Source organism: Moschus berezovskii, chromosome 2 (genome assembly GCF_049115385.1).
Source record: "Moschus berezovskii isolate FMDL1 chromosome 2, NW_MosBer_1.0, whole genome shotgun sequence".
Taxonomy (NCBI): Eukaryota; Metazoa; Chordata; class Mammalia; order Artiodactyla; family Moschidae; genus Moschus; species Moschus berezovskii.
In genome coordinates, this window is record NC_142461.1 from 25,604,454 (window position 1) to 25,610,495 (window position 6,042).

The following is a 6,042-nucleotide window of genomic DNA, read 5'->3' on the forward strand; positions in this document are numbered from 1 at the left end:
AGCCATTTTTGAGCCATATGATCTGGCCCTGACCAGAGCCAAGTTGACCCTGGACTATACACCACTTGATCACATTTAGGATCATCAAATGCTTTCTCCTTGGGAATTTGGATTCACAGACCTCTGTCAGTATCTGGTAAACTAGGGAGAAGAAAATTTAAAAAGTGGAGGCCATGCCATGGGGCAGACAAGTGGCCTTGTTACCAAATCCTAGCTCAGTCTGCTCACCACACAACTAAGCCAATAATCGGGAGACAACCTGTTGAGGCAAGAAATAGGGACTTTATTCGTACAGCTGGGCATCCTAGAAGGTAGGCTAGTGTCTTGAGAGTACCATCTTATGGTGAGGGGAGGGTGTCTGCATGCCAGTTTCTTTTATAGTATAGAGGAGGTGAGAAAGTCAAGTAAAAAGGCCATTGGTTTTGCAAAGTACCTCTTGATTGGGCCAGCATCAGGAAGAGGATGTGTTCATTTCTTCTTTTCTGCAACCATTCACAGGTGGGCAGGGTCAGAATGTCTCCCTTCCTACAGAACAAAGGCTCTTTAGTTTAACTTTGGGCAGAGGGGCATGTTCCCTGAGGCAAGCCATTATGTATGCTGATAGCTAAAGACAGCATCCTTTTAGCGATTATAATAACAAAAGAAACAGTTAAAGTCAAAGATGCTGATGCTGGGAAAGACTGAAGGCAGGAGAAGAAGGGGAGCACAGAGGACGAGATGGTTGGATGGCATCACCGACAGCTCCAGGAGATAATGAAGGACAGGGAAGCCTGTTGTGCTGCAGTCCATGGGGTTGCAAAGAGTCGGACACGACTGAGTAGCTGAACCACAATGAAGTCAAAGAAACAGATCCAACATGGAGTCAGGTTTCACTCAGCAGTCTTACTGCTGAGTGTTCACAAGGGAGGAATAAAACAGACAGACACACAGAGAAGTTAGCCAATGCAGGCAATTAATCTGGAAAGACAACTCTGTGTCGGCACCTTGTTCCGGGCCTTGTGAAAGTCCTCCTAGCCTGGGTTTCCCGAATTGCCCCTGAATCCTTGGTAGCAAATCCCCCATGTCTTTTACTTATGACCTGAAGAGTCCTAATTCAGACAGCCAGGAATTGCAGAATAGGGAAACTGGAGCAACTCTTCACCTTCAAGTCACCATCAAGTGATTACCGAAGCCCTGCCCACATCTTGCTGCTGGAGGTTTCATCTTGCTGCTGGAGGTTTCATCTTGCTGCAATGGAAACTGAAGATTCTGACTCCACCTCAGCCTCTCAACGTGCTGGAAAGGGCTTCCTAAGAGATTAGGGAACACAGTGAGTCTATCGTTATTATTTCACCTCATGGTGACTCAAACTGCCTCTGGGCTTGGGGAAATCTAGTCATTTTCTATGGGGAGGGCATTCTGAAATCCAAACAAACTTCTGGCATGGAATCCTTTCAAGATTTGCAAACTACTGTATATGTGAATTTGTTTTCTGGCAGTCTTTTTAAAAATGATAATTTATATCTTTGCAGATATGTAAAGTATGCCATGAAATTAAAAGACGCTTACTCCTTGGAAGGAAAGTTATGACCAGCCTAGATAGCATATTAAAAAGCAGAGACATTACTTTGCCAACAAAGGTCCGTCTAGTCAAGGCGATGGTTTTTCCAGTGGTCATGTATGGATAGGAGAGTTGGACTGTGAAGAAAGCTGAGCGCCAAAGAATTGATGCTTTTGAACTGTGGTGTTGGAGAAGACTCTTGAGAGTCCCTTGGATTGCAAGGAGATCCAACCAGTCCATTCTAAAGGAGATCAATCCTGGGTGTTCATTGGAAGGACTGATGCTAAAGCTGAAACTGCAATACTTTGGCCACCTCATGCGATGAGTTGACTCACTGGAAAAGACTGAAGCTGGGAAGGATTGTGGGCGGGAGGAGAATGGGACGACAGAAAATGAGATGGCTGGATGGCATCACGGACTTGATGGAGATGAGTTTGAGTGAACTCTGGGAGTTGGTGATGGACAGGGAGGCCTGGCGTGCTGTGATTCATGGGGTCGCAAAGAGTCAGACACGACTGAGCGACTGAACTGAACTGAACTGAAAGTACTCAAGGATTAATAACTTTAGAAGATTAAAGATGTATCATTTGTTGACAAATTGATCAAAACCCTGGGCTCCATGGACTGTTTATAGATCACTGAGATTTTGAAATGCAAAGCATAGAATTCTTCTTCTATTTTTCAGGGTGCTTTTCTTTAACTAATGAAAAACACTTTTTTCTATTAAGACAGTTTCAGTAAATCATTAAACATAAATTATTTTCTTGAGGCAGGGGGACCTTTTAGGTTGGGAGAAATTTCAGCTTAAAGTGTTGCTTTAAAAGAAAACATTTACAGGTGATATTCCTGTAGAGTGGGGGGCGGGGGAGGGGGCAGAAAGAGGGAAAACAGTAAGAAGAAAGACTAGGAGTCTTGAGTTTCCCTTGCAGCAAACAGTCAAGGAATGGTCCAGTTTGCACGCTCTCACAACCATGAATATTGATTAAGAGTTTGATTTTAGCCAGCACTTCTTGGTTTGAATCCAGTTGAATCAAACCATATGAGACTAGATAGTTTTTTCCAATGAGTTTTGATGGATTTTGACCACTTTATGAGGAATATTGTAGAGTTTAGCTGGCTCTACCCAACTAAAGAACTTGGGGGAAGGGGGATATCTCATGCCAACCAGTTTTAAAGGTCAGTCCTCTTTGTCTGACTTATGCTTTGATGAAACATCAAGCATCTAATGGAAAAAAGCAAGCCATTTCTTCCACTTCCATCAGACTTGCACTGGGGATGGTCAAGCTCATATGCAGAGAACTCCAATTTAAGACAAAGAAAAGATATTTGACTGTCCACAGTGATCTATTAGGGTGGTCATTTTTATTTCTAAAGGATAGTCCCTGTATCACTCATTGTTGAGTCCTTTCCAATAATCATTTTCCGGGATACTTTTATAATATGATTCAATTCATAAATTCAGTTAACATAACATTTTCCAAGACTAGGTTTATTAAGTAGATCTAAGTAGAACCATCAGAGAAGGCAATGGCAACCCACTGCAATACTCTTGCCTAGAAAATCCCATGGATGGAGGAGCCTGGTAAACTGCAGTCCATGGGGTTGACAAAGAGTCCGATACGACAGAGCGACTTCACTTTCACTTTTCACTTTCATGCATTGGAGAAGAAAATGGCAACCCACTCTGGTGTTCTTGCCTGGAGAATCCCAGGGACAGGGGATCCTGGTGAGCTGCCGTCATGGGGTCGCACAGAGTCAGACACGACTGAAGCGACTTAGCAGCAGCAGAAGTAGAACCATACCACTTAGTTGTCAAAAATTTAAAACCTCATCTACTTTGAAATAAGCTTCCAAATCTAAATGAAGGCTATACTTCACTCATATATTAAAATTCATGAATTGTGTGTAAGCTACAGGTGGATTGAAAGACTTCACATTCATCTCCAATACACATTGTTTATTAAACGAAGCAAGTCCTAGAATAATATGAAACACTAGGAATAACATGTTGATATTATGTTTAAAATGTTAAAATACACATTTGTGTGCGTGTATGCACATGTGCATATGTGTGCACACATGCAAAAGAACTGAAAAAGTCTGAGGGACTTGCTTGTCTGTCCAGTGGTTAAGACTCCAAGCTCCCAAAGCAAGGGGAAAGGGTTTGATCCCTGATTGGGGAACTGAGATCTAGCGGCCTTAAAAAAAAAAGAAAGAAAGAAAGGAAAAGAATAGAAAAGAAAAAAAAAGAAAAAGGAGGCCTGGGGTAAAGGCACCCATTAACTAAGAGGAACGATTTCCTGGCATGGGATAGGAGCCAAAGGGAACTTTCAGTTTTTACTCTACATACTGGAGTTTATTTGGCTTTTTCATAGATGTGTATTACTTTTGTAATTTAAAAAGATTTGTTGTTTTGGACTTCCCTGGTGGCGCAGTGGACAAGAACCTGTCTTCCAACGCAGCGGACAGGGATTCCATCCATGGTCCAGGAAGATCACTCATGTCGAGGGGCAAGTAAGCCCGTTTGCCAAAATTAGTGAGTCGCTGCTCTGGAGCCCGTGAGTTACAACTACTGAGCCTGAGCTGCAACTACTGAAGCCCATGCGCCTATAGCCTGTGCTCCACAAAAAAGACTTCACCACAATGAGAAGCCCATGCACCCCAAAATAGAGTGGCCCCTGCTTACCACAGCTAGAGAAAAGCCCACGCAAAGCAATGAAGACCCAGCACAGCCAAAAATCAATCAATCAAAGATCTGTTGTTCTTTTAAAACTCTTCTGACTGGTCAGGCTTGGTGAGTGAGAGAAGCCAGTTTTTAAGATGCTTATACAAATGAGATTACTGAGTAATTATACCAAGAGATTACAATCATTGAAAGTGGGCTGTGAGCCATCAGATATTACTAGCATGCCTTTCTCACAAAGCTAGCAACACCCCTGTCAAACTCATCTGATAGACAATAAAATATCATTTTAAGCGTATAGTCCAGGGACTTCTGCGTTTCTGATTTGGTGACTTAATAAATCATTTTGTTGTGGTGAGAGATTGGTGGGCAGTAGGGGGTACAGTGTGGAGGACGGTGATCAAGTACCTAGGGACTCTATGAGATCTCCGTGTTCTTCATTATCGAAGGCAGGTTATTAAAGTTCCTTTCAGCCGGAGCATCTGCAGCTCTGACTGGTGTCTACAGTGGGCAGATGACCAATCCGTAACTGGCCCAAGTGCACAGGACTCCCAGACCCACTGTGTATGAAAGCCCTGCCCATCAGGCCTGCCAATATAGTTTCAGAATCAGTGCAACCCCATGGCTTCAGCTGAGCCATCAGCAGTAGAGAGGCCCCTTAAGCAAAGTTTCCAGACTTAAGTCAGACTACAAATATATAGGAAGTGACACCTAGAGCAGAAGCTTCAGAATCGAGCCCACACCATAATTTTAAAAATGGAATTAACTGTGTCTGATAAAGCTAGGTGGTACAGTGGTAAAGAATCTGCCGGCCAATGCAGGAGATGCAGGATACGTGGTTTCAATCCCTGGGCTGGGAACATCCTCTGGAGAAGGGAATGGCAACCCACTCCCGTATTCATGCCTGGAAAATTTCACGGACAGAAGAGCCTCGCAGGCCATGGGGTGGCAAAGAGAACATAATTGAGCAAACACACAAACATCAGATAATTTTCTGTGAAATATAGATTTATCAGTTCAGTTCTAGGTTGGTTGCTATCTAGGTTGCTCATAGCCTTTCTTCCAAGGAGCAAGCATCTTTTAATTTCATGGCTGCAGTCACCATCTGCAGTAATTTTGGAGCCCAAGAAAGTGTCCCTCTTTCCATTGTTTCCCCATCTATTTGCCATGAAGTGATGGGATCGGATGCCATGATCTTAGTTTTCTGAATGTTGAGTTTTAAGCCAGCTTTTTTACTCTCCTCTTTCACTTTCATCAAGAGGCTCTTTAGTTCCTCTTCACTTTCTGCCATAAGGGTGGTGCCATCTGCATATCTGAGCTTATTGATATTTCTCTCGGCAATCTTGATTCCAGCTTGTGCTTCCTCCAGCCCAGTGTTCCTCATGATGTATTCTGCATGTAAGTTAAATAAGCAGGGTGACAATATACAGCCTTGATGTACTGCTTTTCCTATTTGGAACCAGTCTGTTGTTCCATGTCCAGTTCTAACTGTTGCTTCTTGACCTGTATACATATTTCTCAGGAAGCAGGTCAGGTGGTCTGGTATTCTGATCTCTTGAAGAATTTTCCAGTTTGTTGTGATCCACACAGTCAAAGGCTTTGGCATATTCAATAAAGCAGAAGTAGATTTATGACTTCTCTTACGAAATGAAAACCGATACCACTGGGTCAAGATTCATTGTAGCCACACTTGCCTAAGCTCAATGTCTTCTGCTTTCTCCAGACAGGGCATTATTCTAGGGTTTTCCACAGTTCTCCCACTCTACTATTTTACCTTCTTCCTCCCTTGCTCATGTCATTGCCAACTTGGTACTTGAAG